This window comes from Girardinichthys multiradiatus, chromosome 15 (assembly GCF_021462225.1).
Source record: "Girardinichthys multiradiatus isolate DD_20200921_A chromosome 15, DD_fGirMul_XY1, whole genome shotgun sequence".
NCBI classification, from domain to species: domain Eukaryota; kingdom Metazoa; phylum Chordata; class Actinopteri; order Cyprinodontiformes; family Goodeidae; genus Girardinichthys; species Girardinichthys multiradiatus.
In genome coordinates this window covers 31,481,032-31,497,558 of record NC_061808.1, presented here as the reverse complement: position 1 = coordinate 31,497,558, position 16,527 = coordinate 31,481,032, and the positions used below count along the sequence as shown (strand labels likewise).

General features: G+C 38.8%; 1 protein-coding gene across 2 annotated transcripts in view; it reads left to right on the top strand.

Moving 5' to 3' along the window:
• The first annotated feature begins 4,820 nt into the window (after positions 1-4,820).
• The window catches only part of snap25a (synaptosome associated protein 25a), a 50,005-nt gene continuing 38,298 nt past the window's right edge, over positions 4,821-16,527 (top strand). Inside the window, exon 1 of one of the 2 annotated variants that reach the window (XM_047387988.1) lies at positions 4,821-5,001. The gene's annotated coding sequence lies outside the window, so the exon portion shown is untranslated. Of the gene's footprint in view, positions 5,002-5,064; positions 5,090-16,527 lie in introns of those variants that run through there. The other variant, XM_047387989.1, reaches the window with a different exon arrangement.

Here is a 16,527-nt window from a genome sequence, read left to right as displayed (position 1 = left end):
AATAAAATAAAGCTGAATTGTTCATAACCTTGGGTGTAAAAGGAAACAACCTGGCTGCTTGGTGGTGGAGTTGTTAGCACTGCTACCTTGCAGCAAGAAGGTTCTGGATTCAAACCCCAGGTCACATATTCTCCCTGTTCATTTATGGTTGTTCTTCTTCCTCCCAAAGTCACATATCAGCATCATTGCCGACTTTCATTAACCCCTGGATGTGAGTCTATGCAATATGTACATGCACGTTTTTATGTCCCTGTGTTGCCATGGCAACTTGTTCAGGGTGTACCTCACCTCTCGCACCTGACAGCTGGAAATATGCATCAGCCAAGAAAAAAAAAATTGATGTTTGGACAAAGAGTGTTTATTTTCTCATATTTTAAAATAATAATGATTCAGTCACATAAATAATTTTATGATTAACGACTTTAAACTAGGCAACACAAACCAAGCACCTCCCTTCAGTAAAATAAATAAGGTACAGCTACTGTTGTGCTGCTACTGATATTCTCTAAGTATTAAAGTAAGTAAGTAGTAAATATAAGTCATCCATTATTTTGCAATGAAAGATGAAAAAAAGTCTAATTTTTGTAAACTTTTGAAAAGTTGATTTCAATTTGGGACATTATTTAAGTCTAAATTCCATTAATAATGCTCACCTACCAGGTGGTTTCAATTCTACTTTAGACTTAAATTAGAAATCACAAAGAGTTGTGGTAAAAATGTTCCTACACTGTCAGATGTTCCTGATTCTTTTTTATTGTTGAAATAGAAAATGATAATATGCCCTCTGCACTGAAAAAACTAATGAACTAATTAAATGAGAAAAACCGATGCAACACTTGGCATATATTTGATTTAGATAGAGAGTGGGAAATTTGATACATCTAACAACTGAACTACAATGAAATAAATTTGTTAAATTTCATCCAACTTTAGGTGTCCTTAAAATTGTTAATAAAACTGTTACTATAAAGATCATTTTCCTCCACTGGTTTATCCCCCGTGTTAAACACCAACAAAAAACAAGTCCAACTGTTGTCATCATGTGACTTCAAGTCAAGTGTAAGAAATGAGGAGCCCTAGATGTAAAGCCGACTGCTTTAAGCTGTTCCGGACTCTTATTTTGAAGTACAAAAATGAAGTAGTTATTGCATTGTTGCTGTGTGAGTCAGCTAACAAAGGTGTTGTGCTTTTGACAGAGAACGCTCAAAGTACTGAAGAAGTTTCCATCACTTTTAAATTGTTTCCATGGCAGAAACCAATGAATTAAAGACATTGTGTTTAGGTGAGATTTTTTACCAAAATAAAGTAGCTGTCATTAGAATTAAACCGTAACATCACATTTACATTTAATATGCTTAAAACTGAAATAAATGTTAAGGCGTTCATACCATTGAAAATGGCTTTTAAATAAACATCAATATTCCAACTGTTGCCTAATATCATATCACTGTTGATACAAGGTTACCCAGGACAGCTTCCTTTTTAACTAAATTTTACACTAAGTGAACGTAGTTTTATTTACTCTCTGCATCATGTTAATAAGACTAAAAGAGATTTTTGGCGAAAGTGTTTCTTGTTTAGTTAAAGCGTTTTCTCAAATGTTAATTTGTTTTCTGAATTGTGAATTTGTTTTCTCAAATGTTAATTTGTCTCAAGTTTGGTAAAAGTGTTTCAGATTTTGTACTGTTGGTTGGCACCTCCCGGCCACCGTATTTTCGCCATGATAATAGTATGATTGCAACAAACTAATCCATCAATTATCTGGATTTTTTCCCACATTATTTCTTGTAGCAAGCTGAGTGGTGGTGTGATGAGACTCCTCTTATTCATTATTGTATGTGACCTTTTCTGAGCTGCATGATTAGAGGCTTATGTTTGCCTTATCAGTCTGGATACCTCTGCTCTGAACTGATCTTACACAGTTTTTGTTTCCACTCTCCAAACAAAATCACTTAGATGAATCACTAATCAGGTTTGTTCTGCTCCTCTAATATTGTTTTAGGGAAGACTGAATGAACCAGGGGCCTGGAGATTTATTCTGCTCACGCCTTCCTCACACACACACTCCTCTCTGCACCGCATTAAGTACCGAATAGACACTTACTTTGTAACAGATACAACAACACACACTCAGTACAGGATAGGCTCTCACTCCCTCCTTTCATTTCTTCTCCTCTGGCTCTCCTCTCTAAATGGATTTTTCATGCAATGTTATCATTATCATTAATTTAGGAGACAGGTTTGCTTCAGAGCAATTGAAGACATATTTGTTACAGCGCCAGTCAGTGGCTGGAGGACAGGGGTCAGCATTCCCACACTGCTGCCCCCACTGGCGATTCAGTGCAAACATGATGAGAAAACATTCTGTGTATGTTTCTCAGAAACTGATCAAACATAATAAAATAGGTTAGAATTTAATTTTGAAGATATCTTACAAACACTTCTCATTTACAGCAAACATTGAAATAAACAATGTTAATGTAGAATTATAACGTGCAATTTCTAATAGCTTTATTCAGTTCATCTTACCTTTATCTTTAGAATGAGGTGAACTCCTTTAGGCCAGCGTTCTTGTAGCATCCTCATGGAGACTTGAGAAATATTTCTTCAGGCTTTTTGTTGCTCAGCTATTAGCAACCTTTTGTTTCTTTCTCTGTTACAAATGTAATCCTCTGCTTTATGGTGCTTTACAAAGTATTCAACTTATCCACATTTTGTTGCATTACAAACACAAAATTCACTGTATTTTATTCATTTATTGTATAGGTGATGATACAACACAGATCATTAGTCTCCAGCTTCCCTGGGTCAATGCACTGTAGAACTAGCTTATGGTAATGCTCCATGTCTTTTTAGGTATTTGTTTTTAGGTATGTCTCCACTAGCTACATACTGAAATGTTTGCCCTTTTTTGTAAGCAAAGCCGCTCAAACCTTTTCAGATTGGATGGAGACCATTTGTGAACATGGACCTTAACGTTTTGCCTCAGACTCTCAACTAGATTTAGATTTTGGACTTTAAATGGACCATTCTAACATGAATATGATTCGATCTAAACCATTCCACTATTGCTCTGTCTGTATGTTGAGGATCATTTTTCAGGTGGAAGGTGAACCTCCGTTCCAGTTTAAATCTTTTGCAGCATCTAACAGGTTTTCTTCCATGTTTGCCCTGTATTTGTCTCCAACAATCTTCCATTTACCTCTCACCGGCTTCCATATCCCTGCTGAAAAAGACACACCACAGCATGATGCTGCCACCACCATGTTTACCAGTTAGCATGGTTTTGTTCAGGCTAATGTAGTGTTTCCAATGAACACAGTGTTTCGCATTTAGGACAAAAAGGTCAAATTTGGTCTCATCTGACCAGTGCACATTGTTCCACATGCTTGTTTTGTCATATATATGGCTTCTACTGCTCATAGGACATCTTATGACGTTGCTTTTACTATTCCTCCAAAAATCTCCTCCAATCTCCTTGATCTGCCTGTTAGTTTAGGACAGGGGTCTGCAACCTGCAGCTCAGGAGCTGCAAGTGGCTCTTTGGACCTTCTATAAGGGCTCCTAACAACTTTGGCTAAAAATAATAAAGAACCAGCTAATTTTTTTTTAATATAAATATAATAACACATGCAGATTTTATTCGTTTTTCAGTTTTTTCATTGAATATTTGCTTTATATTTTCAAAACAGTATGACACACTCAATAATACCAATAACTACCAATAATATGTATTTAGATCTATTTTTCATGTTATTAGACTGGAAACTGTGTTCTCTTTGTATTCATGTATTATTTTCCACAATTGTCAACATCCCATATAAAAACATGTACCGATATTCTTTTTAGATTTTATGGTTTTCTTTATTTTAAAACCTAAAAACAGTTGTCATTAGCCTTTTCTGCAAAAGGTCATGAAACATTTACGGTTGTAAACAAGTTTTATTTAGCTGGACTGAAGGCAAAAAATGTCTGTTTGGGGATTGTAAGGGTGCAGGCTGCTGGTTAGGGAGGACGACTGTGTCATGGTGGGTTCACAGTTGTACAATAGCCTAACCCTTTCCCACAACTTTCTCCCTGACCTATCTTCTGTGTTCCTTGGTCTTAATGATGCTCTGTGTTCACTAATGTTTTCTAAAAAAAAAAAAACCTCTGAGGCCAGCTCAGCTTCGTTTAATTGAGTTTACATTATACACAGAAGGACACAGGAGGCGACTGTGGCTCAGTAGGGAGAGTAGTCGTCTTGCAATCAGAAGGTTGTATGTTCAATTCCAGCTTCCTCCTGCCATAAGTCGATGTGCCCCTGGGCAAGGCATTTAACCTCAAGTTGCCTACCAATCTGTGTATCAGTGTATGAATGTGTGAGCGTTAGTGAGTGAATGTGGCACTAGTGTAAAGTGCTTTGAGTGGTCTGTATGACTGGAAAAGCTCTATGTAAGTTCAGTCCATTTATCTAAGTAGGGGACTTGTAAAGGCAAAGGGTTGACTTGGGACCTATTTGAAGGTTTAAAATATTTTGAAATCCACATGACTGATTCTAAACGCTTGTCATAAATGAATGAAATGTGAAAATATTTCATGGTTTATTTATGAAAAAATGAGCAGCCCACTAAATATTTCAGTGCATCTGAGGACAGGTGAAAAGCTTGTGTCAGGAGTTTAAAAACATGTAAACATTTTGTTATGGAGCTGCAGAAGCTTCCTTTTCAGACCCTCTCTCTCTCTCTCTGACAAATATCTATTAAAAGCTGCTGCTGACGTCAAAAGTGTCCGCCATCTTTGACTAGGGCACTAGAGCTGCACTGCCCACCCCCACCACTTTCCACCACCACCATTGAAGAAGAAGTGAGGAGGAAGCAGAAGGACGCGCAGTGCCTTTGCAGCATCCCAGTCACATACAGAGAGAGAGAGAAAGAGAGAGAGAGGCTGTTACCGCTCAGCTGCTGGTAGAGACGGACGCTTCCTCCAATACTGACTGCGGGGCACTGACAGCAGGCGCAGGTAAGACCTCAGTTTCTTTTATCAAACTGGATGGTGCACTTTTTGACTACGCTGGTTTGCCGTGAGAGGTTTGACAGGATTCAAGCAGGTGATGTTCATTTTTCATTCATTCTGTAATAAATTAAGCTAATAAAGAGGTGAATGGCATTATTTTGGTTGCTCGAAGATGTAATTGATTATTTATGGGTTATTTAAGGGAAGGAAAAGGCGATCAGATCACAGTGAGTGGGGTGGGAGGCAATGCGTGACCTCCTGGGTGATAAATCTGAAACACGCAACGGATTGCTGGGAGGATGGCTGCGCTGCGCTAAAATGCGCATGTTGGATGTGGGCGTTTTCAGTGCTCTCAGCACCGCGGACAGCGCCAGAGACTGTGCGCACATCTAGCAGATGCAACTGATTTTAAAAACGCTCCAAAAGAGGGGGGTTGTGTGTCTAAACACCGCATTGTGAGAAAGGATTTGTTTGGTTTTTGATTCAAAACACAACCCCGAAGCCCCCTCACCCCCTTTTCAAGCTCTGTGATGTCGCATCAAGATGATGAAGCAATCAGTCTGTGACAGTCTGAAACAGCCAAAAACACCGTCCTCCCTAAGGCGCAAACAGGAGGCAGGGGGACTGCGGTGGAGTGCTGCTATCAGGGTGGGAGGGGTGGCCACAATCGTGCTATAATAATGCGTCGCTCCCCATTTATTGCTTTCACGCCAACTGCGTGGCACCTTTTACGTGGCCGTGGCACGACGGGAGCACCGAAAGATCCTGGTGCTCGGTGTTATAGTGGTGGGCGGGGGGTTTTCCCTCCAGGGAGGACCGCGGTGAAACCCGCACTACGACACCCCCGCCTGATTCCTCCTCTACTCTCCACCTCAGGGTTTGATCCATTCGTCCATCCATACGTTGAAGACATGTGGCGCACAGAAGCCGCCGGTGTGCACCAATTTCCGCATTAACATCTCAGTCCACCCCACATGCCAGTAAAAAGTGTTTTCCCTGTTGTCACATTAGGAAAAACATCCTGGACTATGCCATCACCTGCTTTATTGTTTTGCGCAATAACATCCCACAATTCCAATCTGTTATCTAAAATCCGAATCAAGATCTAGTCCTGAATTCGGTCAACATCTGAACGTCCTTTTTCTGTGTTGGCATGGCTGCTGTGAGAAGTAGGAATGCAGACATGTAGGTTGGCTGTCTTTAAATGCGATGATGCAGCAGATTGCATCTTTGGCGCAGCTGGAATATCTTTACACGACCACATGGAGCCTATAGGCAGCTGGCTCATGTTCTCTGATAGATGCTATCACTTTAAGTTAGAAAGCATGTCTGGCACATGACTGGTAATCTTACAGTCTAACAACAGAATTAAATCTGCCAACAAGTAAGGTTACATTTTAAAGAAATAAACTAATCAGCATCATGAAGAATAAGATGGTCCACAGTCCAGTAAAGCCTCCCTATCCCAAGCATACAATGCTCAGGGAATCATGATCACCACACCATATCACATTCTGCAGTTTTTACTGTTTGGACTGCAGAGAAGGGGAGCCACGGTAACAGGGAGGGGGTGGAGGTGGAGGTGATGGGGGTGTTGCCTGGAGGGGAGGGCCTTGCAGATACTGCACACATTACTGAAGGACTGCTCACTGTAGGTGAACATTGACTCATCTGCTGATTGTTCCTCAGAACATTGTTCCTCGTTCAGTTCACACCGTCACCTTTATACATGCATGTAAACAGCACCTGTGACGTTTCTGTGGCTGATGCTGATAAGAACGTTGCATGTTTGGGAACAGGTCTTATTTGTTTTCCTTTAGCAGCTGCCATTCTTTCCACAATCATTCCAAATCAGGCTTGAAGTATGGTTTAAAACAACTTGATGAATAGCCCCTTCTGTGCTAGTAAAAGTCTTCAAACCCCCAGGACTTTTCAACATTTTGTCCCATTACAGACACACTTCAGTGTACAGTGTACGGTGTTTAAATTTGTGAGATAGACCAACACCAAATATGGTGGGTGAATTTGAAGAGGAAGGAAAATGATACAAGGTTTTTAACATGAAAATCTGAAAATTGCATGGGTTTATATCAACCCTCTCTTCCATGATACTTCTAAATAAATTCCAGTGCCACCCATTGTCTTCAGAGGTCAAAACTATTAATAAAAGTAAAATCCACTTCGGTGTATTTTAATCTTAGTATAACTCCAACTGTTCTCTTAAGGCCTGAGAGGTTTGTTAGAGAAAATTAATGAATAAACACCATCATGGAGACCATGAAACACAGAAGACAGGTCAGGAGGAAAGTTGTGAAGAAGTATTAAATAGGGTTAAGGTTTAAATGCAAACTTATCAATATTTTGCTGTCCACATGAACTAACAGGCCAAGAGGCTAATACTAGTGGTGAGCTCCAGAAGTTTCGCCTTCATGAAACAGTGACAAGGAGAAATCCATTGTTGAAATAAATCCACATTAGGTCCAGTTTGCAGTCTGCCACATTGCAGTGGACACAGCAAATTCATCAAAAAAGGTGCTCTGGTTAAAGGAGACCAAACTGGCCAACATGCATAATACTGTGTGGTGGAAAACTAACACACCGTCCCAGCAGTGAAACATGGTGAGGGCAGCATCATGCTAAAAGGAGGCTTTTCTTCAGCAGGTACAGGAAAGCTAGTAAGAGCTCTTGAAAAGAAGAATAGAGCCACAGTAAATTCAGGGCAAATATGGAAGATAATTTGTTAAATGCTGCAAATGCTTTGAGGTAGATGTTCAAAGGCGTTAGCCATTTAATCTGACTGAGCTTCAGTTATTTTGCAAAGAAACATGGGAGAAGATTTCATTCACTACATGTGCAAAGCTGATAGACACATACCTCAATAGCCTCGCAGCTCTAATTACTGCCAAAGGTGGTTCTACAACGGGGGACTGAACAGAAATACAAGCCACAAGTTTCAGATTTTTATTTGTAAAAACCTTTAAATACCATGTATCATTTTCCTTTCACTTCAAAATAAAGCTCCACTTTGTGTTGACCTATGATATAAAATCACAATAAAATACAATAAGTTTGTTTTTGTATACAAGGAAATGGGAATAAAGTTCCGGGGGTTATAATACTGTATCTGCCCATTAGCTGCATGACTATAACCCAAATATTTTGCTACAGACCCAACAATCCAGTTGCTTATCTGAAGCTGCACAAACATACTGGGTGATTTGATCATAGCTTAATAATGTCTTAGAACTCATCAGAAAGATGTTAATTTGTTTATGTGAAGATCTAATTACAAGTACCAAGCTGCAGCTTCTTTTATATTCAGGGTATCCGATCCTATTTTCCTCTGCACATAAAATTCCAACCCAGATGCAGCCTCACAAAAGCAGTTCAGCTTCTGAGTTTATGCTCCAGCAGGAGATGATAAATGACCATACCTGTCTGTACTTCTAACAATAAGCGTCTGCTATTTTCTGCTAAAGTGCCTTTTTTAGGTCCACTAAAGCAAATATCTGGACCACCAGCTTTCATCAGCTGTTTTCAACAGACTCAAACCACAGTTTAGGTGTTGGGTTTATAATAAAAAAGCTCTCCTATTAGACCCTGTTGAGCTTATCATGCTGCTGATTCATTACAATGTCTAAGATGGGCCGAATTCTGTTGTTCTGATCAGTTTTTCTTTCTTTGAATTACATCATTCTAAGCTCATCGTCTCAGAGCCATGATGACTCTGTCCAGGAATTAGATGTTTGAACTTCTCGGATGCATCACAGCAGAGCTTTTTGCTTTATAACTTTAGCAAAAAGGTTATAGTATTTTCTTTCACTTGAAGTCCATTAAATGATATAAAATAAACCAAAGTGGATGAGCATTAGATATGTAAACATTGAATATATCAAACAAAAAATATACAGAAAGTTCTGTATAGTGATGGGCAATATAGACCTATTCATAACCTTGAGCAGACATACCAAAGGTTTGTGGTTTTAAGGTATTATTAACACAATGTTTTAAAAACAAAGTCTAATATAAATGGTTTTTATTGAAAACAGAAATATACCAAATGCTCTTCAATCCATAGCAGATTCATCATTATGCTTAGGAGGTTATTTACAACATTTATTATTTTGATTCTGATGCACAGACTTCACTGATCAGTGGGCAAACATCAGGAATACTTGCTAAATCTCAAAATATTTCAAGTAAATGTACTTATTGAGTGAGATGCCTTGAGACTGGAACACAGACCATACAAAGGCCTGAAAGGTAATAGTGTTTAGTGTGGTGATAATAAATGTAAGAATAAAATTTATTTCAGAAATTGTAAGTTTTCTTGGCTTCAAATCTGGGCAAACTTTCTAGAATCTAACAAACACCAACATTCCCGAAAAACGAAAACATAGTCATCAAATAGGTGTCTTCACCAACAAGGAGAACTAGTTCAAACATCATATGAACAAATCCAGGGACACCATTAGAATTTGTAAGTATTGCAGCATGACTCATTGTTATCAAAATAGGGTTTTCAAGATTAACATTTGTAAGGTTAACAATACAACACTGCCCATCTCCAATTGTTAACATAGGTAGAAAACTACTAATTGGTATACACGGCACTTATTTGTGCCTTTGAAAAGTCGGATGATTCTCACCGTCTATGACCTGAAAATCCAATATGGCTGCTTAGCTTATTAACGTATAGACATGTAGTAATATGCTTTTTTTTACACTTCTATTAAGATGTGTCTCTGTAAATTAATCATACAAAATGTACTGTCCAACATCTATTTGTAAAGATTTTGCGACGTCTGGTCACAAAAATTTAAATGGTATCCAAAGTGTTCATACAAGGGAGCTAAGTCACAGATTTTGACCCATCACAGCTAGGTCAAAGTAGCTGGAATTCACCAGCCATTTTAGCAAAGCTAATGTTGTTAGCATCACCTTGAATCACGCTAGTTGATGCCAGTCACGTGGTTAAAATCATACACATTGTAAGCATTGCGCTCAGACAGGAGTGGGTTAGCAGTGGGTAGTTTTACCAAGTTCTAAAACTTCCGAATAGAACACGTTGAAGAGGATTGGTGGTGTTGTGGAATTTTCTTATCAAAGTGGGAGAGAAATTAACTCATTAAAAGACGAAGACTGGACTTTGTCTTTATAAGTTTTATTCAAAGGCATTCAGCGTTTGAAGACCCTGTCACTGACCTTGGTCTGTGAAGCAGAGCCCCGATCAACATTTACACACAGTATTTAAAGAGTATGTGGGTGTTACCTTTCTTCTGATTACAAGATAATCACAACTAAAAGGAAAATTGTTCAAAACCATCACCCAGGATAATAATCAAAATAAAACCAAGAAACACAATATATACAAAACTTTAAAAGAAAAATCAAAAAGAAAAAGAAAAATTACTCCAGTCTTTATTACCCAGGATGTCCAACCACCAGTAATGAACCAGGACCAAGGATTCCAAGAGGAGCCCATATTTTCTTTCTGTTGGGCCGTCAGCAATTCTCCTAATTTATCATGGATACTTGTCAAGTTGTTAGACACATCAGGAATAAAAGTCCAACATTGTTCCCAAATTAAATGACAAACACCACCCCTCTCAGCTAACAGGTAATCCAAAGACATCCTAATTTGCAAACTCATCATTCTAAGAGCTTGCTGCTCCTTGGTCAGAACAATGAAACCTTCCTCTGTGAAAGCAGTAAGATTTTCTAACTCAACTGACACTCATTAATCCTATGGGTGGCATTAGCAGCACCATAACTAGGAACAAGTGTACCCAAAATCCCTTTCCAATATGGAATCCTAGCTCTCTTTTACCGTTGGGGCATTGTCTTCCTTTCTAATAAGGGGCTGATTGAATCATAAGTAGTGACTGTAGGTAGTAGATGAGCTAAATAACATACTCCAGACCAATTAGCAGGCAGATACAGATATAATCTATTTCCACACATCCAAACCATGTTCTTAGGACACGAGTACCCATCTCTACTAGGAAAAGTAATAAGAACCCTGGTTAATTTACCTGCCTGGCCATTCAATTTACTTCCATTCGGTAAGGCTGTAAGATTAAGAGTTAACACAAAAGGCTCTGGGACCAAAGATCCTAAAATGGTATAAGCAGCAGTTCTGATAGGACAAGACTCAAATTTATGTCTGTTGATTAAAGCACATGAAACAGATATAATAGCTTTGCAACCCTCTGTCTTTCCAAGGAAATAAGGTGTGTTTTCCTCCTGTGCGATACAAATATCTGTACCTATATCTGAATATCCAATTGATTCCTATTACCCCAAAATCTATAAATAATTCCTGTAGTAGCACATACAGGTCCTTCTCAAAATATTAGCATATTGTGATAAAGTTCATTATTTTCCATAATGTCATGATGAAAATTTAACATTCATATATTTTAGATTCATTGCACACTAACTGAAATATTTCAGGTCTTTTATTGTCTTAATACGGATGATTTTGGCATACAGCTCATGAAAACCCAAAATTCCTATCTCACAAAATTAGCATATCATTAAAAGGGTCTCTAAACGAGCTATGAACCTAATCATCTGAATCAACGAGTTAACTCTAAACACCTGCAAAAGATTCCTGAGGCCTTTAAAACTCCCAGCCTGGTTCATCACTCAAAACCCCAATCATGGGTAAGACTGCCGACCTGACTGCTGTCCAGAAGGCCACTATTGACACCCTCAAGCAAGAGGGTAAGACACAGAAATAAATTTCTGAACGAATAGGCTGTTCCCAGAGTGCTGTATCAAGGCACCTCAGTGGGAAGTCTGTGGGAAGGAAAAAGTGTGGCAGAAAACGCTGCACAACGAGAAGAGGTGACCGGACCCTGAGGAAGATTGTGGAGAAGGGCCGATTCCAGACCTTGGGGGACCTGCGGAAGCAGTGGACTGAGTCTGGAGTAGAAACATCCAGAGCCACCGTGCACAGGCGTGTGCAGGAAATGGGCTACAGGTGCCACATTCCCTGGATGAGCTAAAGGCCGCTATCGAAGCATCCTGGGCCTCCATAAGACCTCAGCAGTGCCACAGGCTGATTGCCTCCATGCCACGCCGCATTGAAGCAGTCATTTCTGCAAAAGGATTCCCGACCAAGTATTGAGTGCATAACTGTACATGATTATTTGAAGGTTGACGTTTTTTGTATTAAAAACACTTTTCTTTTATTGGTCGGATGAAATATGCTAATATTGTGAGATAGGAATTTTGGGTTTTCATGAGCTGTATGCCAAAATCATCCATATTAAGACAATAAAAGACCTGAAATATTTCAGTTAGTGTGCAATGAATCTAAAATATATGAATGTTAAATTTTCATCACGACATTATGGAAAATAATGAACTTTATCACAATATGCTAATATTTTGAGAAGGACCTGTATTAAATCAGTCTCACTAGAAAATCTACTAACATTCCTGCTTTGCCTTACAATATAATTCCTCACCCAAGGAAAAATAACCTCCACCAGCTGGTTATGTTGCCTATCTGAAAAGAAAGTAGTTAGAATAGAAGTAGTATTAATAGGAACAGGTACCAAACATGGTTGATCATTAATAGCACGTGGAATCAAACAACAAACATAGCAACTGTCATTTCTTATCTTCCTCACAGTTTGATTCATCAGTTGCCACCAAACATTATCAGCATGATCATGGTAGTCAGAAAAGTGATGAATCTCTCTACAAATCAGCTGATGAGTATTATTAGCATAATTCCTCAGATTAGCCACACATTATCTTTGCTGTACCTTTCCCCAAATGAACACAAGAGTAATAAAAATACTTGCAATACCAATCATTAGCATAAGAACAGACCATCTTCCATATAGCTGCATCGTGACCTTGAAGTGGAATGTCCTTTCTTCTGGTACTGAAAGCAAACAGTTATTTTCAAAGAAAGCAAATCATAAACAAAACTCAAAAATCCTGCTGCCTCTCCTGAGTGGCTTCTGCGCTTCAAGCTGCCCTGTTACCAGTCTGGTACAGGTGGGCGGTCGTAGGAAGCTCCTCTAGGTAGGAGGTTCAGAACCAGGATGCTGCTCAGGTGGTGTTCCCATGAACACCTTCCAGTGTAGCATAGACCCAGGTAACATGCTCTGCTACCTTGACAAAGGTGTAGGATCTGATATGGGCCCTTCCAGCATCTGGACTTCAACTGTGTTCTCCTGTAACCAAGGAGTGGAGTTTGGAAGTGGCTGTTTCCAGTAATGCAGCCTTCACAATCTGTGAAACTTGAGAAAACACAGTGGACAGGTTTTGACAGTAAAACAAACCTCTCTTCACACAAAGATGTGGAAGGCCGAGATCTTAGCAATATCCCCATGCCCAAACCAGGAGACCTGTCAAACACCACTTCAAAAGTCTCAATCGTAAGTGAAACAATAAGCAGAGCTTTCACAACCGTTGGCTAATTTTTTATTTCAAAGTCCCATTCTCAAGCCTAAGTGCTTAACTACATGAACTTCATCAAAACATCCAGTAAAATCAAAGAGAAGTAATCTTCTGACTCCACCTAGTATACTAGCAGTGACCATCACCTAAATATTCTGAATATAAAAAAATGTGACATATGATGTTTGAGGAAGGTCTGATTACAGGTCATTATTTCCATAGTTTCAGAATACCCAAAGAAAATTTCAAAAATGGTCTAATAGGTGTAGATGTAAAATTTCACAAAAGAATCAACAGCATACTTTCAGACAGGTTTTCAGAATGTGGTCTTATGGAGCTATGCACCATTTATATAAACAAAGCAGAACGTCTCTCTCGCATTGTCACTAAGTCCTCACTGGAGGTATGAGCTACCCTTTCTCCATGAGTGCTAAAACTTTTGTAATTCCATGTTACTTTATTCTTTATTCTGACATTCCCCTCTTCTGGCGCAGGGTCCAACCCATGCGACAATCCAGCAAAAAGTTTAAAGAGATATATTCTAGTAACCAGGATCACATTACATAAAACCAAAGAAATAAATTCTGACATAACCATGTGTCACTATGAAATTACCAAAAGCAACATAAATAAAATCCAGATGTTTTTAACTGCCATTAACAACAAAACGCAAACTTCAGTTGCTGTGCAATTCATCAATGTCTCACGTAGAAATAAGTCACATATCATCCTGATTTGTCTTGTATAAAGATGAGTATTAGATTAATGGACATCTAATGTAAGTTTAATGCAGAAACTCTACTACAAAGTTAATCTAATAAATAATTCCCACATAATATGAAGTCATGACTCAGATTCTTTATCAAAAATATATTCCTTTCTAAAACAACTTTCTTTTCGCATCTCTAATGTCCCTTTTCACTTTTACCTTCTTTTCAGACTGATCGCAATATTTAAGACAAACAAAACTTCCTGCAGGAAAGTTTTAACTCTTTAACCCCTTAATTGATGCACTCTGTGCTTTTTAATCTTTTTCTTATGTTTTTTATTTTTCCCATCCCCATCCATCAACAGTTTTACTTGAAACTATATAAACTATATATGTTTTTTTTACTATTTAACTTATTTACACTCAAACTTCCACGCTGTGGAAAACCAAACTTATCTTCCTAAATTAAAACACATTTAACACAATCATCCCCACTTTTTCCTTTCATTATTTTATAAATCACAGAGTCTGGAGAAGGACGCACCCCTGATGCCTCTGAGGTTCTGGAACCATTTGTTTTTTACCTGTTCAGCGGCACGTCTGCCGTCTGGCTTTTCTCCTTTATGAGGTGTAGAAAATTGCTAAAAACCACCCGCAAAACCCTTTGTTTTGCTTTATCTTATTGTTACCAATAAGAACCTCCCTGTGTTTTTACAGGGTGACCTGGCCCTCAGCCGATGTCCTCATTCTCCCAACTCCGGAACCTAATCAATTAGTTAGGAGATGATGGCCAGGCGTCCGTGTCCCCTCCTGCGGTTTCCTCTGGTACGTTAGATCCTGTTCGTGACGCTAAAATTGTGAGAGAAATTAACTCATTAAAAGACAAAGACCAGACTTTGTCTTTATAAGTTTTATTCAAAGGCATTCAGCGTTTAAAGACCCTGTCACTGAGCTTGGTCAGTGAAGCAGAGCCCCGATCAACTTTTACACACAGTATTTAAAGTGTATGTGGGTGTTACCTCAACTTAACAGAGTTTGTGCTTTATGGCCCTAGACCCTCCTCGGGTCAGAGGTAACAAAGTCATTTATGAGCGGACCATCTGCTCTTCCTGAGACACAACCCTCCAGGATGTGTTTTAACCATTAAACGTCTGGTAATGGTTTTACAGACCAACTCCTCTAGGGTAACAAAACACAGAAGTCAGAGGGGAGAGAGGTAAGGGAAATTCAGCGCATTAAAAAGAATTTTCCACAACAGTGGGTATGGTTATTGACCGGATAATAATAGGGGTATATTTTTGGACTCCCATCATGGGCTCTTGATATACGTCTTTTCGCTTGGCAGTGGCCTTTCCTTGCTGTCTTTACCAATTATTATCCTAAAAACAAAATGGCTTTAAAATGAGATTTTGCATAAACAGTCATGTCATAAAGTAACACATCAGCAACATGCAGCCTATTGTACGTTTTACATTCACAGATTGCATGTGTGATATATCATGTTAAAGACTATTACCAGTACCTTTGTGTTTTCTATTCCTTTGGTCTGATTAAAAAAGAAGCATTTAAAAAACTGTTTGGTGCTTTACATAAAAGAAAAAAAGCAGAGCACCACTTCTGCAGTCTAAGGCTGTTTGAAGGAATTGGAAGAAGAGTGTTCAGTTTTCTGCATGGGAGCTGCCATGGAGTAAATACTTGTCAACTGAAAGGCAATGTTGAGCTTTTTTTGGCCACTCAGCTCCCGTAGGACTGTCCTGCACGTTACAAGAAATACTTTACATGTACAGTAAACAAAAACAGAGAAACAAAATGGCCACTAAAGAGACCCAGGCCTTTGGACTGCTCCAGTGCATGGAGATAAAATGCAGTAGGGCTCTTCCCATCACCACTAAGCATATTATTCACTGTGTTAACCTAATATTTGACACCTGTACAGTAGTTACACAGTAATTACACAGCAGTTAAACAGTTCCAGTGTGGAACTGCTTAACTGCTGTGATGATTGTTTAGAGTTCAGGAAGAGTAGCTCTAATCATCTTTCCTTATTGGTACGTTCTCTTAAAAGAGATTTACAAGCTGTAGCAACTTAATATTGTCTTCAAGTCCAAAATCTTCTTTACATTTTTTGCCTTTTAAGTGCACCTTAGTAACTGTGATGCAGATCTGTTTGGATGGTCAGGTGCTGTCATCTTACTGTCATCTGTCCTTGTCTTGAAGGCTTAGAATATTACTCTTTTAAATCTTCTAAAATGATTTTGCACATTAAAGCAAAAGGAAGATAAAGATTTGCCAACTGGGAGAACAATGTGTGCAAAAAAGCCAAAGTAAATAAATATTAGTGCTAGATGATACTCATTTCTGTGTGCGTACATAGGCTGTGACATAAAAAGCTTCCGTTA